Source organism: Perognathus longimembris, chromosome 1 (assembly GCF_023159225.1).
Source record: "Perognathus longimembris pacificus isolate PPM17 chromosome 1, ASM2315922v1, whole genome shotgun sequence".
In the NCBI taxonomy this organism is placed as follows: domain Eukaryota; kingdom Metazoa; phylum Chordata; class Mammalia; order Rodentia; family Heteromyidae; genus Perognathus; species Perognathus longimembris.
This window is the reverse complement of record NC_063161.1, coordinates 125,861,305-125,885,286: the sequence shown is the minus strand read 5'-3', so window position 1 is coordinate 125,885,286 and position 23,982 is coordinate 125,861,305. Positions and strand designations below refer to the sequence as shown.

General features: G+C 37.2%; 1 protein-coding gene across 1 annotated transcript in view; it reads left to right on the top strand.

Moving 5' to 3' along the window:
* The first annotated feature begins 643 nt into the window (after positions 1–643).
* Positions 644–23,982, top strand: part of Lingo2 (leucine rich repeat and Ig domain containing 2) — a 122,508-nt gene continuing 99,169 nt past the window's right edge. Inside the window, exon 1 of the mRNA XM_048352200.1 lies at positions 644–779. The gene's annotated coding sequence lies outside the window, so the exon portion shown is untranslated. The remainder of the gene's footprint in view (positions 780–23,982) is intronic.

Here is a 23,982-nt window from a genome sequence, read left to right as displayed (position 1 = left end):
CTTAGCAAATCACTGTTTAATACAGTCACAGAAGAGAGTGCATCTTCAAGGTGTTCTTTGGTGTAAATCTTTGGGGATCAGTCATTTTCACTTGGCAGTACTATGCATAGCAAGATCTGATGCAAAAATCGTTTTCCCAACATGCCAATTGGCAAAGGCACTAGGTGAGGTTTTGTTCAAGCACACAGATTAGCCCTCTAAGGGTTAATTAGGAAGCAAGCCCCTTGCAGGGCCTGGAATTGTTTACTTCAATGGTTTTCATGCAAACTGCCATGTTTCACTTGGGTACTAATTGTGCCTGATGGACCCATTATTTTGTAATCAGAGCAGTTCCTTGGCTAGCTCTCTGGGGGTTAATTAAATGGATGAGGTAGTGCCCCGGATATTACTAGCAGACAGGACCACTTGAATTTTTCGCCAACTGTACTGAGGAAAGTCCTGTTACTATGAACAATTGGGTGTCTCGGCGCCAGTGGTACCTTTCGCAGTTGGTGTTTATTAGGTTACTGTACCAAGACAAGCCCCGCTGATCCATCAATGCAGTCCTGCTTGGCCTGGCCGGGTGTCTGCTCATAGAAGACTGTGCCAGTGGATTCTGGAAACCCAGCCTGCATAGAGGCAGCTCTGTTCACTACAGAAGATGATTCCTGCCCCGGGTTAAGTGTGTATACCTCACGGAAATATCGGTGCCTTCCACCTGAAGGCACTTAAAAGCTAGGAAAGCGGCAATCTACCCTGAAACACCCTATACCAAACACAGCAAGAGACCACAATGATTGGTAAGACGATGAGACATTTCTCTGATGTTGCTATGCCAGGGCTGCTGGTGATGGACGTTAAGCTTGTCCCTCATGTCTTTTTACCCCTCGCTCCTTTCTGTCCTCTCTACCAAATTTCTAGCCTGAGAAATTTAGGCTAGAAATTCTTTGTGTAAAATGATCACACGTTATTATTTTTTTTAATCTTACATTCTTTCTTTCTTTCTTTTTTTTTTTTTGCAACAAGTCCACTGGGATTTAATAACCAGGAGAGAGTTTTGTGTATTAAGGCATGAATGAAGAGAATGATAAATTCTAGAGTTCAAATAGCTAAGCCCATCTGCCTTTGGGACTATAAAGAGAACAGCCAAGCAGGAGAGGGATTTGTACCAAGCTCCACAATATCAACTATAGTAAAGCAATTCTTCTGTGTTTGTAAGCGAACTGTGGCCAGAGGTACCTTAGGAAAATAGTCTGAGGGAAGTATAACCCTTTCTTATGCAGTTTGTTTTTGCACAGTCTTTAGAACAGAACTGTGATTGAGAGTAGAAAATGAAGTGTGTTAGAGAACACACATCATAAAATGTAAAGATCTAAATTCAATTCATACTTCTTCCATATATGAGTTGACTGATTTAGGGAAGTTCACTTGAACTGTTTGGAGTTCTAATTTCTTCATCCTTCAAATGAGGGTGACAACATAGACTTACTATCTGCCCATAGAATTGGTATGCAATGGCCAGCATGGTGCCTAACAGTAAATGGCTCAAGTAAGGTTACTTCAATGGTCTTTGTGAAGTTCTGAGTATTTATAATAATGTGAAGTTTGAAAACTAAAACTACTCCATTTGCGGAACATAAAGTAGGCATTATACCCTTCAGAACCTATGTGGAAATTTGCAATGAAAGCAATACAGAGAGTACAGAGAGTACCATTAGTAATTTAGTTATGTGAAATGTCCAGCATTAAGGAAGTCTGTAGAGATAGGAAGAAGATTCACACTTGTTGAGGGCTGGAGACAGGGGTAGAAGGGAAAGAAAAGGGGAATGAAAACAAAACAAGAACAACTTTTCAGAATTTGATAAGAATTTTAAAATTCATAGATTATATTGTACAAATTTTTTAAATTGTATCTTGGTAATGCTATTATTTTGCATAGCTATGTTTGCATAATAAAACTTATGTGTGTACATACTTTTTTTGTCAGGGTACATAATGATATTGGATAGCTGTTGACATGTGGCTCTAAATGGAAAATTCCAGCTTTTAATGGAAGTTCTATGGGAAAAACAGGGAGGAAGCTGACAAGTTTCCAAAAGGAAGGTGTAACATTCTGTATCAACCTGCAGTAATGCTAGTGAAGACTGCTTTCCATGGAATTCAGGAAAAAAAAAATGTGAACATGGACTATAAATCTGAGGCTATTTTCTTATCTCTCTTCTTTTTTCCTTGTCTGTGCCTGTGATTTTTAAACATCAGGACTTAAACAAACTTGCTCCTATCACAGTTCAAAGAATTAGTCATAAAGACATTGGCAATAAAGTGTTTTATATACACCTACCCCAGAACCATCTTATTTATTCCCACTCGATTATAGATATATTCCACCATTAGTAGTAATGCGCCAGGCACTGAGAAAAATATTTTAGCTTTTTCATTCATTTTAATTTTGTATTTTTTTTGGTTTGGTTTGATTTATCCTGATTTGATTTGGTTTGGTTTTGAGACAGGATCTCCCTTTGTAGTACTGGCTCAACTCATTCTCACTACATTCCCCAAGATGGACTCAAAGTCGTGAACTTTCCTGTCTCAACCTCCTGAGTGCTGGGACTACATCTGGATGTCAGCATACTCAACTTCAATTTGGTTGTTGGTTTTGTTTTAATTTGTTTATTGCCAGAACTAGGGCTTAAACTCAGGGCCTGGGCTCTGTCGCTGGCTTCTTTTTGCTCAAGGCTAACACTCTACCACTTGAGCCCCAGTGCCACTTCTGGCTTTTTCTGTATATGTGGTGTTGAGGAATCGAAGCCAGGGCTTCATGCATGCTAGACAAACACGCTACCTCTAAGCCACAATCCCAGCCACTTCAGATTTTTTTGTTTGTTTTGTTTTTTTATGAGGAATTTAATTTCTTAAATTATATTTTAGCTGTACAAAGGTGCATCTTGATATCACCACTTTTGTCATTCTTCTACATCCCTCCCAACTCAATCTTTCCCTTCAGTTTCCCTACTTTCATAGGATATGCAATAAATACTATGACTGCATAATTTTAATTCTTATCCCAACACTGTAAGTGTTATTTTATTGTGTTCATTTTTTTATAATTGTGAAAATGGAGGCTTGAAGACAGGATTAAAATCAAGGTAGTTCTTTTTGGTTGTGTTTTCTCAAAGCTTGAGAAAAAGATTAGCATGAGAAAAAGATTAGCTTGAGGAAAAGAGATAGCATTCCGCTCTACAAGGATTAATTTCATAGGAGAATGTGTGGGAAGGTTAACCATTTGTGTTCCTGGGTCAGTTGTGCATTGGTACCATGGTCCTTATTCCTTTTATTACTGGAGATCTGACTATTGTGGTTCTCCTTATACTCCTAATTATCTCTTAGAGCTCTTTTTTCATTCATTCATTCACTCATTCATTCAGAGTTTAGTCAAAGACAGGCATGAGTTATACAGCAGATAGCCAGAAAGAACGTAGAGTTTATCCTTCAGAAGGAAAGAACAACATTTAAAAATAACCATAACAAATAATTGTACTTGTAATTACTATATCAGGTAGAATTGCAAGAAAAAATTTAGAACCCTAGGGAGAAGAAAAAAGGAAGAATTCTCTTAAAAATAGGATTGAGTAAGGTCATAAAAGAGAAATAAACAGGGTGAATTTAATCAAAGCACTTTATATGTAGGCATGAAAATAATGCAAGGAAACCCTTTACTCTATATATGCTGATTTATAATTAATTTATATATAACTTTTATGTATTTTAATAAATTTATGTAACACTTATATAAAATTTACGTAATTCTACAAATATATAAATTTATAATTCATATCTGCTGAAAAAATATTTTCATTCTGGTCCTTGGGCTTGAACTCAAGGCCCTGGGCTTTTATTTTGCTCAAAACTAGCACTCTACCACTTGAAGGCTAGCACTCTACCACTTGCGCCACAGAACGACTTCCGGATTTTTCTATATATGTGATGATGCTGAGGAATTGAACCCAGAGCTTCATGTATACGAGGCAAGCATTTTACCACTAGGCCATATTCCCAGCTGGTTTTAAATTTGGTTATTAACTGGAAATAAGAATCTCATCAATTTTTCTGCCCGAGATGGCTTTGAACCACGATCTTCATATCTCAGCCTCTTGAGTAGCTAGGAGTATAGGCATAAGCCAATGAAGCCTGGCTAAAAATATTTTTTTATAAATTAAAATGGGATTTAAGTTGGCATCTGACAGATGCTGTGGGTTGGGCTGCGATAAGAAGAACATATCTGTAATTCCTCCAGCAGGAATAGACTGGGATTTCTTTTTTTTTTTTTTTGGCCAGTCCTGGAGCTTGGACTCAGGGCCTGAGCACCGTCCCTGGCTTCTTCCAGCTCAAGGCTAGCACTCTGCCACCTGAGCCACAGCGCCACTTCTGGCCGTTTTCTGTATATGTGGTGCTGGGGAATCGAACCCAAGGCCTCATGTATATGAGGCAGGCACTTTTGCCACTAGGCCATATCCCCAGGCCGAGACTGGGATTTCAGAAGAAGAAGAAGAAGAAGAAGAAGAAGAAGAAGAAGAAGAAGAAGAAGAAGAAGAAGAAGAAGAAGAAGAAGAAGAAGAAGAAGAAGAAGAAGAAGAAGAAACAAAATTCTGGTTATATTTTTAAAAGGGTTTAAAATTTTAAATAGCAGTGCATATGAATAATAACCAAGGGAGAATTCCTTTCTATTTTTCCCCTATACAAATTTAACTGAAACTCAGAACTTTTGAGAAAATGTATTAAAACCATGGACTTTCAATGAAGGGTCCAATTCAGTGTGGAAACCATAGGTGAGCTCACAAAAAGTAGTTCACAGATTATTAAAGTTGAGCTTCACTGTCCCCCTTGTATTAGTTGTTACACTTTATGCAAAAAAAGACTTTCTACAAATGCTGTGTCCAATAGAGAGGCAATATTGAGAATAGATAGTTAGGGAATGCCCAAGTTGTCTACCTGAGCACCTCTTCCTACTACTTGTCCTTCTCTAACTTAACAAATGCTACTAATCTTTCCATACTTTCCATAGCCTCTAGGTAAGATGGTTAAGTATACATACACAAATTAAAATGACAAGTTTCCAAGAAAAGGTAAAGTGTAACCACAACTCCTTCTAGCTGGATTGAGCTGAGTAAAAGAAGGAAAAAGGGATCAGAGATGATTCTATGTCTTCTATGCATATATTTTTTTGTATTTAGAATTCTTCTGTGTGGTTATTGCTACTCTTACTACCTTTTTATAGGTTCATGATAAAGAGCCAGGGTTTGAGATAAGCATGGTGACTCAAGCCTATAATCTAATCTATTTAGGAGACAGAGATCAAGGGATCTTGATGTGAGGTCATCCCAGGCATCAAAGGTTACAAAAATCCATCTTAATCAATGCTGGGTACCGTGGCTTATGCCTGTTATCTCATTGATGGGCAATATACAATAACTGGGCACATTGGTACACACTATCCCCAGTAGTGTCAGAAGTACAAATAGATTGTATTCCAATCAGGCCTGGCATTCAGTAGGACCCTACCTTGAAAATAACCAAGACCAAAGGAGGCTAGAGACATAGCTCAAGTAGCAGAGCAACTGCTTTGCAAATGTGAATGAGCCTTGAGGTCATTCCATGTTACTGCCCCACTCCTGAGAAAAAAAGGAGACAATGACCCAAATGACCCTCTCAGCCTGACCATTTGATTTCTACATCTGGTTCTTCCTAGTTTTTATACCATATTCAAAGTACAGCTCTAGGCACTCATTCCATCCACTTCTAGGTTTCTACTTCTGCCCACTGGGCTGCAATCTGTTTCCCCCTCTTCAGAGACTATTGAACCCCTGGCAGAAAGGTAGGCTAAATAAGAGATGCGAGATAACTAATGAAAATATGTCTGGAATAAGTGGGTATTGTCCAGAGGAAGCGATGATTTCCAACAAACTACCAAACAAGTCAGACTTTATCTATGGCTCCTATGGATTAGTTGTTCATGTGGGGTGTTGTTTATAAAATGTCCTTGGATCAATCTCATGAGTGCTCACAGCATGTGCATGGGAAAGAATTATCCTTTTTCAGTGTGATATTAGCAAAACTCTGAGCTTCATTTTCTTTTTTTTTAAGTTTTTATTATCAAACTGATGTACAGAGAGGTTACAGTTTCATACGTTAGGCATTGGATACATATCTTGTAATGAGCCATTTTCTTACAACTGATATTAACTCATTTATTTCATCCATGTTTATTAAGCACATATTTTGGGCATATTTTGCTAAGTGCTAGAAATACAGAAGGGTGAATACAGAAGACCCTCAACAATGGATAACTGGATATTAATTTATCTGGGATATTCAGCACAGAATCTGTGTTTTATGACCTTTCTTCCTCTTCATGGCTTGGATAATCAGTTGTTGGTGTTTCCATATTCCTTAGTATCTCTACTGTGGGTAGTTGTTGAAAATAATGATTATGATAAAGCACAAGTTCATCTCCATTTAGATTGGAAGCAACTCAAGATCAAAGAGAACAGAATGAGCTCTGACAGAAATAGTTTTACAAATACTTGCTTTAAAACATACCAATGTTCTACAATACAGACATATTAAATCATAGTCTCATGATGAGATCAAGACATTGGATGATATTTAAACTCTTCAGGTCATCTTGACTTACAACCAGGGCTGAGAAGCACTCCGAATTTGCAATTCCTGAGACTGGCCCCCTTGCCTTGATTGTGAACACCACAGAACCTGTGATAAAATACAGCTTAGGAAAAAAGTCAAAATTTAACATTATGTCAAGGTTTCCCTTCTCTTGAAAGGTTTATTTTTTTATCATTTTTAATTGTTGTTGTAGAGTTGATATACAGAAGGGTTACAGTTACATGAATCCAGTAACGAGTAATGAGTATAATTCTTTTTTAATCATGTCTCCCCTTCCATCACTGTCTCTCAGTCTTTCCCTGCTGTCCCCAACCATAAGATTTCCAGTGCATTTTTCCATATAATGTCTAGTGAGTATCACTGTTCATCCTCATTTTGTTCATATCCTTTGTTCATCCTCATTTTATGTGTCCCACCTTTCCCTCCCAAATACAAACAAATGAACAAACAAGACAATATACAGAGTCCAAAGGAAGCTATGCATAGGAGTGAAGGACAAAGGTTCAATAGCTATGTACAGATGATCATATAAAGTAATATTTGATTAAATGAACTCCAAGAAAGGGAAACAAGAGACATTCTTTAGTTGCCATTGTTGCTGTTTTGTCTTCTTTCACTTTTTTCTTCTTGTTTGTCAGATTCGGTTTTTTATTCTTTTGGCTTTTATAAAAATACATAAGAGATCAGTATTATTTACCAAATTATCTGCAAGTTCTTATAAAATATATCCACAAAAGTTGGATAATGTCCTTACAGTCTTCTGCTTAGCATTCTATTTGTCTCCAGACTCCTTCCCTTGTAGTCTAAAGTCTAGTCATACCAAACAGCCCTCACTTTCCCCAGCTTGCTCTCTGGCTCTTACCTAAATGGTTTCCATTACTGCAACCAGTATCTCTCCTCTGCTGTCCAATTCCTCACCATTCTCAGGGACTTAGTATGGCTGGCGCAATTTCTCTAGTGACACCATTTTCTCCTGACTACAAGTGGAACTAGAGAACATTTCTAGGACTCCTGGCATGTCTTGCATTCCCCTTCTTAAGACTATTCTGACTTCTCTGTATTCCTTCCTGGGGGGTAAGTTTCTAGATGACAGGAAACCTACCAATGCTAGTTACTGTTTTATTTCCACTCTCTGGTGTAGTACCAAACACACAGTAGATGCTCAATCAATGTCTTGTGAAGTGACTTTATTTAGGCACAGAATTTTACTTGTGTTCATACACATCGAGTAGCAATTGCCTAGATATTGCCAGCCCTAATAACGTTTATATACAATGTTCAAATAATTGATAGTTACCCTTTCCTGCCAATTTTCATCCTTTGAAAAATAAATATTCCTCTTATCCTACTTGCTAGATGTGAAAAACCCTTCTAGGTCCTTCAGCTTTAATTTGTAATTGTGAGACTCTACATGCTAGAAAGTTTGGCAATGAACAAAGAATTTAGATAGGTTATTCTAACTCTTAAGATATGTGTTTTCCTCTTCGTATCCTTGCAGAGTCATGCTAGAAATTCACCAGTGAGAGTTAGGCTATAATCTAAGTAGAGGATTGTCCAGGCTTCATAGAGTCCTCTCTGGCAAATGGTGCCAGAGGCAGTGTCTGTACCCAGGGGAAACAATGTATTCCAGGATAAGAACCCTAAATCCCAGAACTGTGCTCTTTAGCTTCTTGGAAGCACCAAATTCCCTACTGTGGGTACTACCTCCTATGTGTGATATGTGAGTGATATGCTTTGTGTTGAAGTGCAAATAATGCTGTTTAAAATAATAGCCTAATACACTAGTCATTACTTCTAATTGCTGGTGTTGGCACTTTAAATTTCCATTCTCCAGAATTACAGTTGTTTTCATTCAGCAGCTCTCCTACCTTCTTATTTACTTTGTCAAAGATCAAGCTCCTGTAGGATGAGAATTTTTCAGAATCTATCATTTTGTTGACGAATTCACTACAGAGAGAACTGTGGGCTTCCTTCATGAATTAAAGTTTAAATCTGGAACAGTGGCTAGGCTTAACTCACACACTGCTTATGCAAAGTTCCTTAGCATATCAAAGTGGTAACAGTGCACAGAGCTCAGTGCAGGAAACAACCCCAACTGTGTGATGAGAGAAGGGATGCATGGAATCCAAGGCAATGTTTACCATGAACCCAGGGAAAATATGATGCTAAATATTATGTACTTATTTTTATTGATAACTGCAAAATGTTCCATCATTTCACTGTGTAATCCATGTCCTGGACTCTTGTGTATTCTTGGAGAGAATGTGCAGCATAACTTATTTGATTTGTGTTTAAACAGAGCAGATTCTCTATTCATGAACAAATCCCTGCTTAATCACATCATCTTTCAAGATCCTCAAATTTTAGTGATTCTGAGTTAGTGTAAAAAGGAGTAAGAGGGGGGGGGGGTAAGTGCATGCCTTAAAACCTGTAAGAGTATGGTTGGAAACCATTTATAATACAACTCAGGGTTTAAAATCTCATCCTATCTCTCTTTCGGTCAGATGCTAAGAAATTGAATGAGATTTTAAATATAGCTTGAAGGAGTTCATTAGGATATAATCAGGGTTTGTGTCTGATTCTTTGCTGTATTCCAGTGCCTTGAATAGTGCCTGTTATAAAGTAATCACTTAGTAAAGATCTTCTTAGATAAGTGAATATTATCATTTATGTGAAATATCAGATGCCACGCTTGGAGCATAACACTATTCAACAAATGGAAATGGCTAGAATTGTTTTAGATCCAATGAAGGTGTGATTGGAAAAATCTATTTAGTAGACAAGATTTCAAAAAGGAAAATGATATTCAGAAATAGTTTGAAAATAAATAAACTTTTGTGCTAGAGAGGAAGGGATTTGTCATAGTTCATGAACTTCCAATTATGTATCTAAGTATAAGCTTTCTCAATGGTTGCCTTTCCATTGAAGAAAACTATCTATAGTGATTGATTTGCTGTAGTTATTAAATCAGTGCTGTCTATTACCACAATATAATAGACTGGTATGGCCTGACTAATCATCACAGCTAGCATCCTAAAAATGGGGCAGATTTATACATTTATATTGGCAAATGAAAGCAAGAAGAAGAGAATGAAGAAAAGGGGTTATATAAGACTATTTCAACTAAGAGCGAAACTTTGCTTTATCATTCTTTTTTTTCAAATTTTTATTATCAAACTGATGTACAGAGAGGTTACAGTTTCATACATTAGGCTTTGGATACATTTCTTGTACTGTTTGTTTACCTTGTCCCTCATACCCCCCACCCTCCTCACCCTTTCCCTTTCCCCCCCTGAGGTGTTCAGTTCACTTTCACCAAACAGTTTTGCAAGTATTGCTTTTGTAGTTGTTTGTCTTTTTTTATCCTGTGTCTCTCAATTTTGGTATTCCCTTTCAATTTCCTACTTCTAATACCAGTAATACCAGTTTCCAATATACTCAGATAAGATTACAGAGATAGTGTAGGTACAACCACTGGAAGGTGATACAAGAACATCATCAATAATAGAAGCTACAGATACACATGGGACGTTGAAAGTAGTTACAGCTGTGATATAACAATCGTTTCCATAACATGGAGTTCATTTCCCTTATCATTCTTATATTTTGTCTTCATTTGTTACTGCTGTGATGGTATGTTGAACTCATCTCTAGCAATAACATCTATCTTACTCCAATTTTCCAACGTTTTATTTGGGAAACCTCAAATATCTACATTAATTGAAAAGGGATAAAATAAACTTACAATCATCTCTCACCGCAAGTCACCAAATTAGACATATTGCCACATTCACGCATGCATTTCCCTATGTATATTCATAATATGTATACATGGAAGTATACAATTCCTTAAAGATAAGTTACATAAATGTTACCTTACTATTTCAGTATCTGTCTGAATAACTAGGGCTCTTTTGCATAACCACAATATTCATACACTAAGGATGTTTATCACAGATGTTATTAATAAAGCAATAATATTTTATTTATGGCCCATACTGAACTTTTCCCAGTTATCATAGTCATATTCTTTCAATATTCTCCTGGAGTGGGATGAATGGTAATACATTTACATTTACTTCTCAGATTTTAGTCACTATATTTTTTTGTGCCAATAATGGGGCTTGAACTCAGGGCCTAGACATCACCCCTTATTATTTGTACTCAAGTCTGGCACTCTACCACTGAACCACACCTCCACTTCTGGGTTCTTTTTTTGGGGGTGGGGGTTAACTTGATGTAAGGATCTCCTGGACCTTCCTGTCCCATCTGGCTTCAAACTGTAATCCTCAAATCTGAGCCTCTTAATTAGCTAGAGTTATAGGCATGAACCCCAGGTACTCATAGCTTATAAACTCCTTTAATACTTATCAATCTCCCATTTTTTGGTCTTTCAAGGCATTAATATTTCCAAAGAATCCATATTGTCTTACTGATACTTTTGATTGAGATATGTATAATTATCTTTTCATGATTAAATATTAGCTTTTTGGTAAGAATTCAAATAGGTTATTCTAAATAACCAAATTTTACTGTTCATTGATTTTTCTTCCAGCTTATAAACTCTGTCCACACAGACTATTCCTTATTCATCATTTAGCCTCAGACCTCAGTATATTGCCTATTACCTGCACCCAATAAGTCATTGCCCTCCATTTAGCTGCTCTTTTTTTCTTAAACATCTTAACTGTTTACTCTTATCCACATAGCTACACATCCTAGAAAGATACTTAGCTTTGACAGATTAGTCTGTACTCCCTCTTCAGCCACCTTTATATAAGCCAAAGCCTTACTTATTTTACCTGAGGAATATTGCCCAAGCCATTTTCACATTTCCATCCCTATGCCAGGCCTTGGTCATCTTCTCTAGGACTATGAGAGCCACCTAACCTCTTTGCTGTCAAACTTAGCACCATCAATCCAACTTGAAGTCCAGGTGATACGTTTCAAAGTGATACACTGCAAAAGGAGTCCAGATTATGATTAAAAACCTTCAGAATTGTCATATATTTATTGGATCAAGTCGAAGCTCTTGAGCCTGGAAACGAAGCCCTGTGTGATTTGGTTGTCTCCTACCATCCACCTCATCCTGCCCTGTGCCTTTTGTTCCAATCGTTGAATGGCTGCCACATGCCAGGCATGAATGCCTTCTATCACCTATTATCTTATTTAATCCTTACATCAGTTTTTGAGGAAGTAGACTTATTTACATTTTCTAAACAATGAGTCACACAGCTCCAAAGAGGTAAACCAAAACCCCAAATGTCATATTGCTATTTTGATTGAAGCGATCCTAAAAATATAAATCATCTTTGCATGAGTAAAAAGAGTTATAATCTTTAGTTTGACAGAACCAAACATTATACTGGTAATTGTTTTGGCTTTTACTTCCAATAAGAGTTCTTAGGTTTCAATAACTTTAAGGTCCACCCCCAGGTAGCCTCCATGAAGATGCCCCCACCTGTTTAAGTCTGTGCCCAGTACCTGTGTTACTTATGTAACTGGCACACCTGGAGGTAGTTAGCTCCTGCTTCTCTGAGGTCACATCCAAACCACCTGGCCATACCTCTGCCTTTCCCTATATAATCTGGCTAATACAAGTCCCTGCTCTCTTTCCTTTTCGCTGTTTCTTTTCCTCTCTTACTCTCCCTTGCTCCCTTTCTCTCTTTCCTTTTCCCTTCTTCCTTCCCCTCTGTCTTTCTGAGCCTCCATCTTGTGTTTGCTAGCAGTTTTCTCTCCCCTCAGTTAGCTCCTTTCTTTTGGACCATGTGGCAACTTTCCTTTCCGGTAACTTTACAGTAACATTGCTTATTCAGTCAGCATACACTTAACTGTCCAATGTTGTGTTCAAGAAAATAATGACAGGGCTGGGGATATAGCCTAGTGGCAAGAGTGCCTGCCTCGGATACACGAGGCCCTAGGTTCGATTCCCCAGCACCACATATACAGAAAATGGCCAGAAGCGGCGCTGTGGCTCAAGTGGCAGAGTGCTAGCCTTGAGCGGGAAGAAGCCAGGGACAGTGCTCAGGCCCTGAGTGCAAGGCCCAGGACTGGCCAAAAAAAAAAAAAAAGAAAGAAAATAATGACAGGTACTAATAGGTAACATTCACTAAGAATGAAATATGCCTCTAACTTTGTAGTAATGTTGATAACATCTATTATTGCAAGTTTTCCATACAAAACTTCTGTAACTACTATCTGTTATTATTTATGAGGAAATGGCAACTTATGACACTCTACCACTTAAGGTCTGGCTCCAGCTTTTTAAAATTTTTTTCACCTGAGTACTTTTCAGACAAAGTCTCACAATGTTGTCCCATGCCAGCCTTGGACTGTGATTTTCCTATTTACACCTTCAGGATAGTTGGGATTAAAGAGACGTGTACTATCATGCCTGGCCTCCAAAAGCTGTGCTCTTTATACTAAACTGGAATATGTTATTGATATAACAGAATTTAGTTACATTAAAGCAAAGTTCTTGAGCTAAGGTCAATATTTCAATTGTCTAAGAAGAGGAAGATTAGTATCTACAGTATTTAGGATGTAAAAAAGACCTCAGGTTTGCCCCCCCCCCGCCCCCCGCAGATCTTTAATATAGCACAAACCAATTATGTGACATGACTGCTGTGGAGAAAACTCCCTGCCAGAACTGAGAACTATTCTCTGTAAGCAGAAGGCAAGCTCAGACAAAGAAAGAGCCAAACAACTCCAGACTTGGTGGTAGCTGACGATTTAATTGGGGGAGGCCTCAAGACAGAGGTTGCTTTTGGTGGAAGCCAGACAAGTAGATCTCCCTTCTTGCAATACAAGCCTACCTGACTTTTGTACTAGAAAAGTCAGTGGTGGCATATTATAACATCCTTTACCCAGAACACATTTTTGTGAAAACTTCTTGAAACCATGTGATGAGGTTCAGATCTGTGTTCATAGATACATGATGTCAGTTTATGATAGGAAATAGTTTCACTGGACCAATATCCGGAAGACTATATGTTCAGCCCCACATTCTAAGGATGGTTTCTACAGTGAACTTTCATTGAGGGGCTATCATGATAGATGTACAAGAGTTATTGAAATAAATGATTGACAAGTGTGAACTTCAGTTCTGCTTAAAACACCTGAAAAGCCCTTATGAATATAGGCAGTAGGTACACAGAGCCCTTAGACATTGAGGCTATGTCTCATCCATCTTGATATCGTCCACAGGGCCTGGCTTCTGTGCCTGTGAGACATTAGTGCTCAATCAAATCTCTCAAGGAGAGAGATTTGGGCTCTGATGAAGTTTTCTTTTTCTTTTTTTTTTTTAAAGTATTAGCCTGTCCAACAGTGAATTTGGCTTCTTACAGTTTTGTGTGTAATTTGAAGTGTTGAAGTGGAGACCAGTGGTTACAAAGAAGAGATTCCTAAATTACAGAGGAAATTGCCCTAGATTAGTGGTTCTTAAACTGCAAGTCTAGAATTTGAGGCATCAGCCAGAAACCACACTGGCTAGAAATGCCAATTAGTGGACTAATGAAACAGGAACTGAGGGTGTGGCCCAGCAATTTTTGTTCTAAACAAGTGGTTAAAGTGATTTCTCATCCACACTAATATTTGATGAGTATTAATCCAGATAAATTTGTCATGTCCCTCACAACTGTAAATGTTACCCCATTATTTGTGATACACATTTTTATTAGTCAATGGAACATCAGTTGTGTTCCATGTGGAAGGAAAGTTAGTTATTGAGATAGAAAAGGGTTCTCATTATAAAGTAAGTTTCATCTCATACATGGTTTCAGTATATGAACCCTGAGATTGTTTTGTTGAACCTCTAGCTTAGCCTTGGGGATCCTCCACAATGTTGGAGGTCTCCTATGCACACCCAGCTGTGTTTGCTAATGAAATCAGGAACCATCCTCATCATATATCTAATATTTCCTCCCAAAGGATAGATAATAAAACATGCTATTATAATTTTGCTCTTTTTACTTTTTCTTTTCATCACCATCAAATTGAGTTGATACTTTCATCAGAGGGTTATTGAAATAAACGGGATTCCATCCATTCCTTACGATGAGTTCAACTGATGAAAAATTCCTGAGGTCACCTACCCAGCATTTTCTCCCATCATACTTGGAGCTCTGTAGGCTTTGAGGCTATGTCTCATCCATCTTTTTACTCTTCCACAGTGCCTGGCTCTGTGCCTATGAGACATCAATGCTCAATTATTACTTATCAGATGTAATATATTTGCTTTAGTTAACTCACTAGGTTAAAATACTAAATAAAAATACTACAATTCAATAAAATAGAGAATAAGAAATACTTCTAGAGACCAAGAGCTTCACATGAAAAAGCCCCATCTCCTAGACAAAGGCTTTACAAACTAGGATTTTCACATAACAAAACAAAAAATGTGAATAACATTTTAGAATAATGATTTGATCTCTCCCATATTTTGTAAAACTTCTGTTTGCTTTACGTGGTTATTATCATACCATGCATAAAATTCTAAATTCTCCTTCCAACCCTAATCATTGTGTATTCGGAAATAAAATTATACAAAACACAGGTGTGAAAAGACAGTACAAGTTTTTTTAAATTATCATTAAATAGTCATACAAATGATTTATATGTATAGTGCATCTTGAGCAATGTCACCCTTCCATCATTCTCTTACCCACATGTAAGGGCTATCTTATCTCCTTCCCTCAAGTTACCTAGTTCCATTTAGCGTATGTATATTGAGTATGATGACTGAAAATACAGATTTTTTAGATTGCTAGAGCTAATTTGATTCTTCTAATCAGCTTCCTAGGTAAAGAAGAAACTGAAATGTGACAGTCAATAATCTCTTCAAACTAGTTCCTGCCTGTGAAATACACAACAAAGTACAATTCTCTCTCAGCGTTGTGCTAAATGATTCCTTGTATTTCAGATAATGGCTCTATATTTCAGAAATGCTTTTAGTTACTTATTTACAGGAAAAGAATCTCAGTGGGGTTTCCTGTTTTTAGTTTTGTGATGGGGGTGCAGAGAAAATGACCCAATAAATGGCTTATCAGAGATCCTGATAATGGGAAAAGAGGCCTCCATTTCCCCTTATTCTAGAACCAGGCATATGCTAGTTCCTGAATCTCTTAGATTTTTCTATAAACTGTCTCCTGGGGGTCCTGGGATGATCATTTAGGGTTGGGTGAATAAGAAGACCTATCTTATATGCATCCTCTACCCATCTTTACCAGTTAGTTTATACCAACCTTCCTTACATTTTTTGAGTGTATTCCTGAGGTAGAGATGAGATTTTTTTTCCAGCTGGAGAAAGGGAAATGGTCCCTGTGCTGTTGGTTTTCTTTACAACTTGGTGGTAAATTCCCTGCAACGTCTGCCTAGAGGAGGTGTCAGGACACATGCACTTCCCATATGCTTCTTCCACTGCTTTCACCTTCTTGCATGGTTACTTGCTTTGCCCTGCTTGTTTCGACTCCTCTCCTCCTATAGCAGCACCAAGAGAAACATTTCTTATTACTTTCTCACTAGAAATACAACAACATAATATTATCCTATGTTTTCTATAAACATAAAAAAGATAAACCAAAATGAATAAGAAATATTTTTAGAGGCCAAGATCTTCACGTGAAAAAGTCCCCCAGAGAATGGCTTTACAAACCAGGATTTCTGGTTGTCACTATGCTTTTACAGACTTGTCTGAGACCTAAAAATGAACCATAAATGACGGAGCAATATTTACTCCTTCTCCAGAGACAACCTTAGATCCAGCCTAACATACTTTAAGGGAAAAAGCATAAAATAGGTCTATCTAAAATTTTCAAATGTGCATGCTAAAATTATATCAAAACTGCCTGAGTTCTCTGGTATTACATACTGAGCATTGTTATGGTAGGTATATGTACTCTAATTTATTTCATTTTTGAGTTGGCATCATTATTCCAGTTGTAAAAATGATACATTAAGGTTCCAAAATAAGTTTCCCTAGGTTCTACAAAGAGGATACTCTTTCCACAACGTCATGTACAACATTCATCCAATACGTGCACCAAAGTTGATTTTGAACTTTGAATTAACCATTTTTTTCATAAGTGGGTTACCGCAGGTTGTTTTAAAGGCAGATTTACAACTCCTAATACCAAAGCATGTAGGTTCATAGTAAAACATATTTCAAGGCAAGTTTGGAATATTTATAGATGGAAGAAAAGTATGGTTTTAGATATTTCACAATGTAAAATGAGGGGGAAGTCATCTAGAGAAATTCACATACTGGCTAAATGGACATTTGATAGTTACAAGAAATTATTTCTTGTCCCATATACATTATATGCTTTAAACTGTTCTTAGGGTGGTATAGTGAAGTATAATAAATGAAATGAAATCATACCAGAATTGTCTTAACCTAAGAGGAAAGTTTATGATTGAGGTTGAGAATAATACACAGGGAGACGGAACAGAATTGGTCATCCTGGTGGGAGCTGGATGATCCTACAATACCATTATTTTGTACATATTTTAAATTTTTCATTTAAAAAAGTTGCAAAAAATGGGATAGTAACTAGCACAGTTTACTTTTTAACCTTCTTGGTCCCAGAGCAAGGAAGTATCCTTTTTTCTAAATGCACATTTGCTTGCTTCTTATTTTGATTCCCAGTTTTTCAAGGCGTTTCTTTCAACCTCTAGAGCAACTGTCATTACATACTGTACAACACATGGCAGATCCTTCTCAGGTGACCTTATCGGATAGAAATTCTTCCTCAGTGTAGAGAAAAGTAGTTCTCCCTCCAGAGGTGTGTGTGTGTGTGTGTGTGTGTGTGTGTGTGTGTGTGTGTGTGTGTGTGTCTGTGTGTGTGTGTCTGTGTGTGTGTGTGTGTGTGTGTGTGTGTGATGCAATGTACCTAGTCCACCCAGTGCCTCTCTGAAACAGATCAGGCCAGAACCTCACAATTCCACTTTGTGTTGTAGTTTTATCATACATCTGAGAAAGTGTTTTCCCTGCCAGCAGAGAAGGATATTTGAAAATTACTGCCAGCTTCCAATGCCCTGGAGGCACACACTGACATCTTCCGCCTTCTCATAGGTAAAACCAGGCTCTCCTGTGGAGTGTCTCATTAACACTGGGGCTTGGTCAAACAGGGTGCCCCAAAGTGGTGTGTGTGTGTGTGTGTGTGTGTGTGTGTGTGTGTGTGTGTGTGTGTGTACTATCTGAACACAGTCTTTATTTGATCCATGAAATGTATTAAAGTCACATTTCATTAAACCCACAAGGTATACTAGCTATCTGTAGAAATGTTTACCCTATTTCCTTCCTTCCTTTCTCTCCCATGCTGCTGGCATAGATCTGGCAAACCCAAAAATAAAAGACAGCAATATGTCATTAATAACTCTTTCCCACTCAGTACCCTCTTAATTATTATTCATATAATCCACAGCATTCGTTAAAGGGGAAGAAAAGGGATAAAGATAGCTTCCACAAGAAAAGCAATAAAAAAGAGGAAGAGTAAAGTATATAAGATTTTGTTCTCTGCAGAACATGAATGAAGCAGGTGTATTATTACTGTCAGGTTAAAATGGGTTTGTTAAGTGGAGACCAACCCCTGAAAATTAAAGATGTGAATTTTCCCAAAAAGCACATGATAAAATTCAAAGTATAAAGGGGGAAAAAATCTAGAATTTTACAGCCTTCTTTCAAATCTTGAGACAGATGCTGCCAGGATTCAGGTTGAAAGGTAGTGGCCTTTAGTTATAATAATTCTCCAAAATATTTTTTCAAAATTCAAAGGAAAAGTATGTCACTAAAAATTTCCACCTGACACTCTGTCTAAGATATAGTTCATCATCAAATGCACAACATTGACTAATCACTTTTATATATCATCTCCCAAAATTTATCATTGGCTTTGTCAGTTTTATACAACTTGATAATTCAATTTCAAGCAGATTGATTTCTTCAGGGTATAGTAAAAGGGCACAAGTCATAGACTGGAAGTTAATGGTGATTAAGATTAGCAGATATTCATGAGATGAATTTTCTATAGTGTTCCTTTACAGAACACCTATTATCAAGAAATGCTTCAGAGTTTTAAGTGTAAAGCAAATGGAAGAAAAGGAAATAGGCACTCTGTAGATTCTGACTTACTGGTCCCATTCTTCTTGTATTGAACAGGAAAAAATGGTATTTCTGTACCAATGTCTTTAGACAAATCCCCATTTCACAGATGAGGAAACCATGTTTGCGTACTCACCCAGTCATACACCTACAAAGTCATACATGAATGAGCTTCAGATCCAGCTGTGTCTGGGCTTAATATCTGTTTCCTTTTTATTGAACTATATTAACTGTTATTGCAAAGAAAATGGTGCTAACCTTGCTTTGCAAATTTTAAAAGAATTATTATTCCAGGTACTTTAGAGTTACAGGCTTTTCAAATCACAATAATTCTAATTACAAACTTGTATGTTGTAAGGACAGAAGCCATGGGAAAAAAACATATGCATACATTATTATTGTCCATTAACTGTTTCTTTGGCCCTGAAGAAATCATCACTGCCAAATTCAAAGTGATGTGATTAGATCAAGTCTAAATTATTTTTTCTTCTGTGATTTCTTCCTCTAATTGAGGGATTATAAATCTCAATCTGTCAGAACTGAGATTATTCAGAAATGTGACTGCTCAATTGTATTAAAAACATTGTGTTAGATTTTTCCTCTCTTCTTCCTGTTCCTGTTTCTCTTCCTGATTCTGTCTGGCTCTCTCTCTCTCTCTCTCGCTCTCTCGCTCTCTCTCTCTCTCTCTCTCTCTCTCTCACACACACACACACACACACACACACACACACACACACTATATTGAAGGAAGGGAAATTCAGAGTAGATTTCTTATATAGACCACACAAGCAAGGGGAAATGCCAGGGAATGCAGATAGACACCTGTCTATCTGATCTGATCAGCAACTATCTTCCACCAGTCCTTGTGTACTCAGGGAGGGATGTTGATCTGGACCCAAGTTCAGAGTCTTGCTACTTTATTTTCTTTCAGCTGACTTCACAATATTTATTTGTTGTCCACTTATTTTTACATCCTTTTCCCTTATTTAAATTTATTTTCTAAACAGCAGCTAAAGTAAGCATATTAAATTATAAAGCAGAACACAGAGTTGCTGCTTTAGTATGAATTTATACTGGCCACCTTTACCCCCAGACCTCTGAGAAACTATACATAAGAATGTACAATGGAAAGAGAATAAATACTGGATATAGACACACATGATCTTCAAAAGAGTGAATAAAGTAAGACTTAAAGCAGTATTTGAACAACAACTGAGAAACCTAGGGAGGAAGTTTCACTAGACCATTGCTTGGAACTGTCTAGTTCAGAAATTCGTAAAAAAAAAAAATCCAGGTTCATTTTTGGCACCACAGGCTTTTCAAAAGTTGAGCCCTATTGTTCAGGACAAATTACTAGTAACTTGCCTTTGCTGCAATTGCATAGATTTTAGAGAGAAAAGAGATCACACCTAGCTTTTAATGAATTAACCTGTTTTGCTAGCATCAACAAAAGCCCAATAAGAAAGAAGGCAAATATGGTTTGTAAGGAAAAGAGCAATAATCACAGAGAACTTGATTTTCACTCTAAATACAGTGAATGAGGCAAAATAGTTTCAGAAAAGTCACCCAGGACCAAAACAAAACAGTTTACCTTATCTTATGCTGATTAGCAGATGGGCTTGGGCTTGGCATGTATGTTAAGTTTGTATTTGCAGAGAATAAGGCACCTGTACAAAGGAGAAGATATTTAGTTCATTATGCTCTTATAGGGCTGGTGTTTCAGTTAAATATAATGAACAGGCAGTGGATCAGAGAACAGAGGAATGCTTTAAAGGAAAAGACTTCCTTAGGAAGGTAAGAAGGGCACTGGCCTTTGTGTCTACTGAGGAAAAAAATTCATTGGGAATCTATTTAAATAATATATTTAGTATATCTAGTCCAATGATTTATGAATTGAGATTGGCTGACTTGAGTTAGGCTCCCTCGAAGTATGTTCCCTATAACTATGAAGATTCTCTACTGATATGCATAGTTCAAAAGACTTGTACATGGTCAATGGAATTATAAGAGATTCTACTTCTTGTCCTTTTTACACACATACACACACACACACACACACGTACTTCAACCATTAAAACAATCTAGATCACATTCTCTCTGATGAACTTTGGGGTTTTTTTTATTGCTCTTTCTTCTTCCCACTTTTCCTTGTGACTCTCTTATAAGCTAAAATGTGTATAGAATAACTCACTTTTTAATTTTACCCAAATGAAAATTCCATAGTGGAAACCTAGCAATCCACATGCAATCCTAGCCCCTTGGCAGGCAGAGATCAGTAGGATAAAATGGTTCTAGGCATTCCTGGGGGAAAAAAGACCACAAAATCCCATCTTAGCTAATAAAAGGTAAATATGATGGCATGTACCTGTCATCCCCAGTACACAAGAAGCATAGAAAGAAGGATCATGGTCCAGTCATCCTGGACACAAATGTGAGACCCTATTCAAAAGGTGTAGAATGCAAAGAATGCTGGAAGCATGATTCAAGTGGTAGAGGGCCTACCTAGACAGTACAAGGCCCCATTTAAACCAGAATACCACCAAAAAAATTCTACATCCTTTTTAAACTTATATTTTACACATAGAACTTTTAGAATGTTAATGAAATCACTTAGTCAAATGTATGGGCCTTTTTCATGAATGGCCAGCTTTCATAGCCCCACAAGCAGCTTATATGCCTGTCTCCATTCTGTAATGGAAGAGTAATTGGTAGTGAGTAGGGATCCTCTTCCCTGGCCTACTAAAAGAATTCTAGCTTTGCCAGAAACAACTTAACTTCTCTACCTCCTGAGAATATTCATTCCATGACAAGCTCTTTGGGGATTTTTATACTATGGAGACAAGGAAAAATAGTGACCCCAGAGGAGGAAACTAAGTTTACTAGAGAAGAGATTTAGAGAGGAAGTCCACAAGAACATGTGGAGTTTAAGAAGAAGTAATCATAGTCATAAAACAAATAGGACTTCAAAAAATATTGCTGTGTCTTATGAAAATCTTTCACAGTGTTTGAAAAACACACACATGAAATACTTGCATTACTAAAAAAAAAATTCCTATATGTTGGAGTGTTTCTCTTCCATCTCAACCCTTTTCCGATCTATTTAGAAGTTATAATATTATATGTAAGCAATGCTTTTAAATTTATGAGTATGAGCATATGCACATTTCTATATTTTTCATTAATATCCCTTCCCAGTAACTCATTTTTTCTGTTTCCCATATTTTCTTTTTCTCATTAGAGGCTCCTTTTAGTCTCAGAGTGGTTTCCTTTTCCCCAGCCTCTTAATGAATGGTTACTTAAATGAACCATGATAAATGCCTATCCTGGAATGGTGTCAGATTAAATCCATTATAAATATTGGATTGCTGAGGTTAAAATGCCTTTCATCACCTTAGAAAATGAAATTATAGACTCATGTTTCAGAATTAGCTAAGGAGAACTTCCACTCACAAATCCTTTCATTGAAAGGTAGTATAGTCTGATTGTGAGAGATTAGCTTTGGAACTCACTACCCTAATTCAAAACCTAGTTCAGCACCTATTGTCTCTGTAATATTGAGAGGGTTACTTAAACTCTCTATGCTCACTTAAAAATATAAACATGCAACCCAAACATGATTCCACATATTGCAATCCTAGCTACTTGGAAAGTTGAATTAGGATGTGGTGGTTCAAAGCCAGCCTGGGCCCCCCCCCCAAATATGTATGTATATGTATACATGTATGCATATATGTGAGTATACATATATACATGTTTGTATATGTATGCATGACTGTATAATGTATAATATAATATGATATAATATATCATGATAGTATACAATATATAATATAATGGATCATTATATTATATATATATATATATTAAAACAAGATGGGCATGGTCATGCCTCCTACTTCTGTCTTCTAGCTATTCAGGGAGGAAAAAGTCAGGAAGATTTTTATCCAGGCTGGTCCCAGACAAAAGTATGAGACCCTACCTGAAAAGTTAAAGCATAAAGGGTTGGTGATATGACTCAAGTGATAGCTGCTAGGCAAGCACTAGGTCCTAAGTTCAAACCCCAGGACTACCAAATTACATGCATAATGCTATGCCTAAGGTTGTAGTGACCCTGTAAATGAATCCATTCTTATAAAGGATTGAAGCAAGGCTAGTAGGTATCCTAGTACTACCTTAAATAAGAATCCTGTTAAGAGAATCCTATAGATTTTTCATGAAAAGTGGATAGAATTTCTAGTAACCATATCTGGTGACCTATATTTGATTTCCTAGGCCCTCATTCAGTCATTCACTAGTTCAGTGGATAATATGACTGAATATGTTGAAATGAATGAAATGAAGAATGAAAGTTCATTTGTTGAAAAGAATTTCCAATTCCAGTGTTTGGAGGTTGGGCAAAATCAGATGTCAATAGGTCGTGAAGCATCTGCCCTTGTGCATGGACTCAGGTGCTTATTATAGGAATGAAATGATTCCTGAGAGGGCAGATTTCTTACCAGAGTTCAGCCCTCTCTCATTTCTTTGCAGTCACTTCACCTCTCTTACCCTACTGCCTTCTACCTTTTGCCGTAGAAAAAGAAGACCCGTAGATGCAAGACCTTTCAAACTTGAACTTCCCAACCTCCAGAAACTGGAAGAAGTAAATTTCTTTTCTTTAAAAATTACCCAGGCAGTCTGTGGAACTCTGTTATAGTAACACAGAAGAGTCTGGGAAGATAGGGTTTACCAATTGATCTCTGCTGCTGTGACAGTACTGGCATTGTACCAGCCATGATGCCACAAAAATGAATGAGACACAGCTGTTTCTCCCAAAGAGTTTTCAGACTGAAAAAAAAAAATAGCATAAAACAGACAAATGAAAATGTAGTGCAAAAATTCAGGAATGAAACAAAACAAAAAAATCTATAAGAATACAAAACCATTGCAATGGAAAGTAATCAAGACTCCCTAAGGGCTCTGTGAAGACTTCCTAAAGGAAATGAAAGATTAACTAAGGCAGCCGTTGAAGGGTGAATAGAAGCTCGCCAGGCACACAGCAGAATTGATTCTAGGCAATGCAAATAGGATACAAAGTTCTGAAATAGTAAGCAAACTGAAGTATCAACTTTAAATTGAGAAATCTCAAAATGTGGTGGTAGACAGGAGCCATGAAGCATCTGTGGATTCTGCTAAAAAGGACAAATTAAAGATAGTTGCTCTTTGGGGTGGTTTGTTGTTGTTGT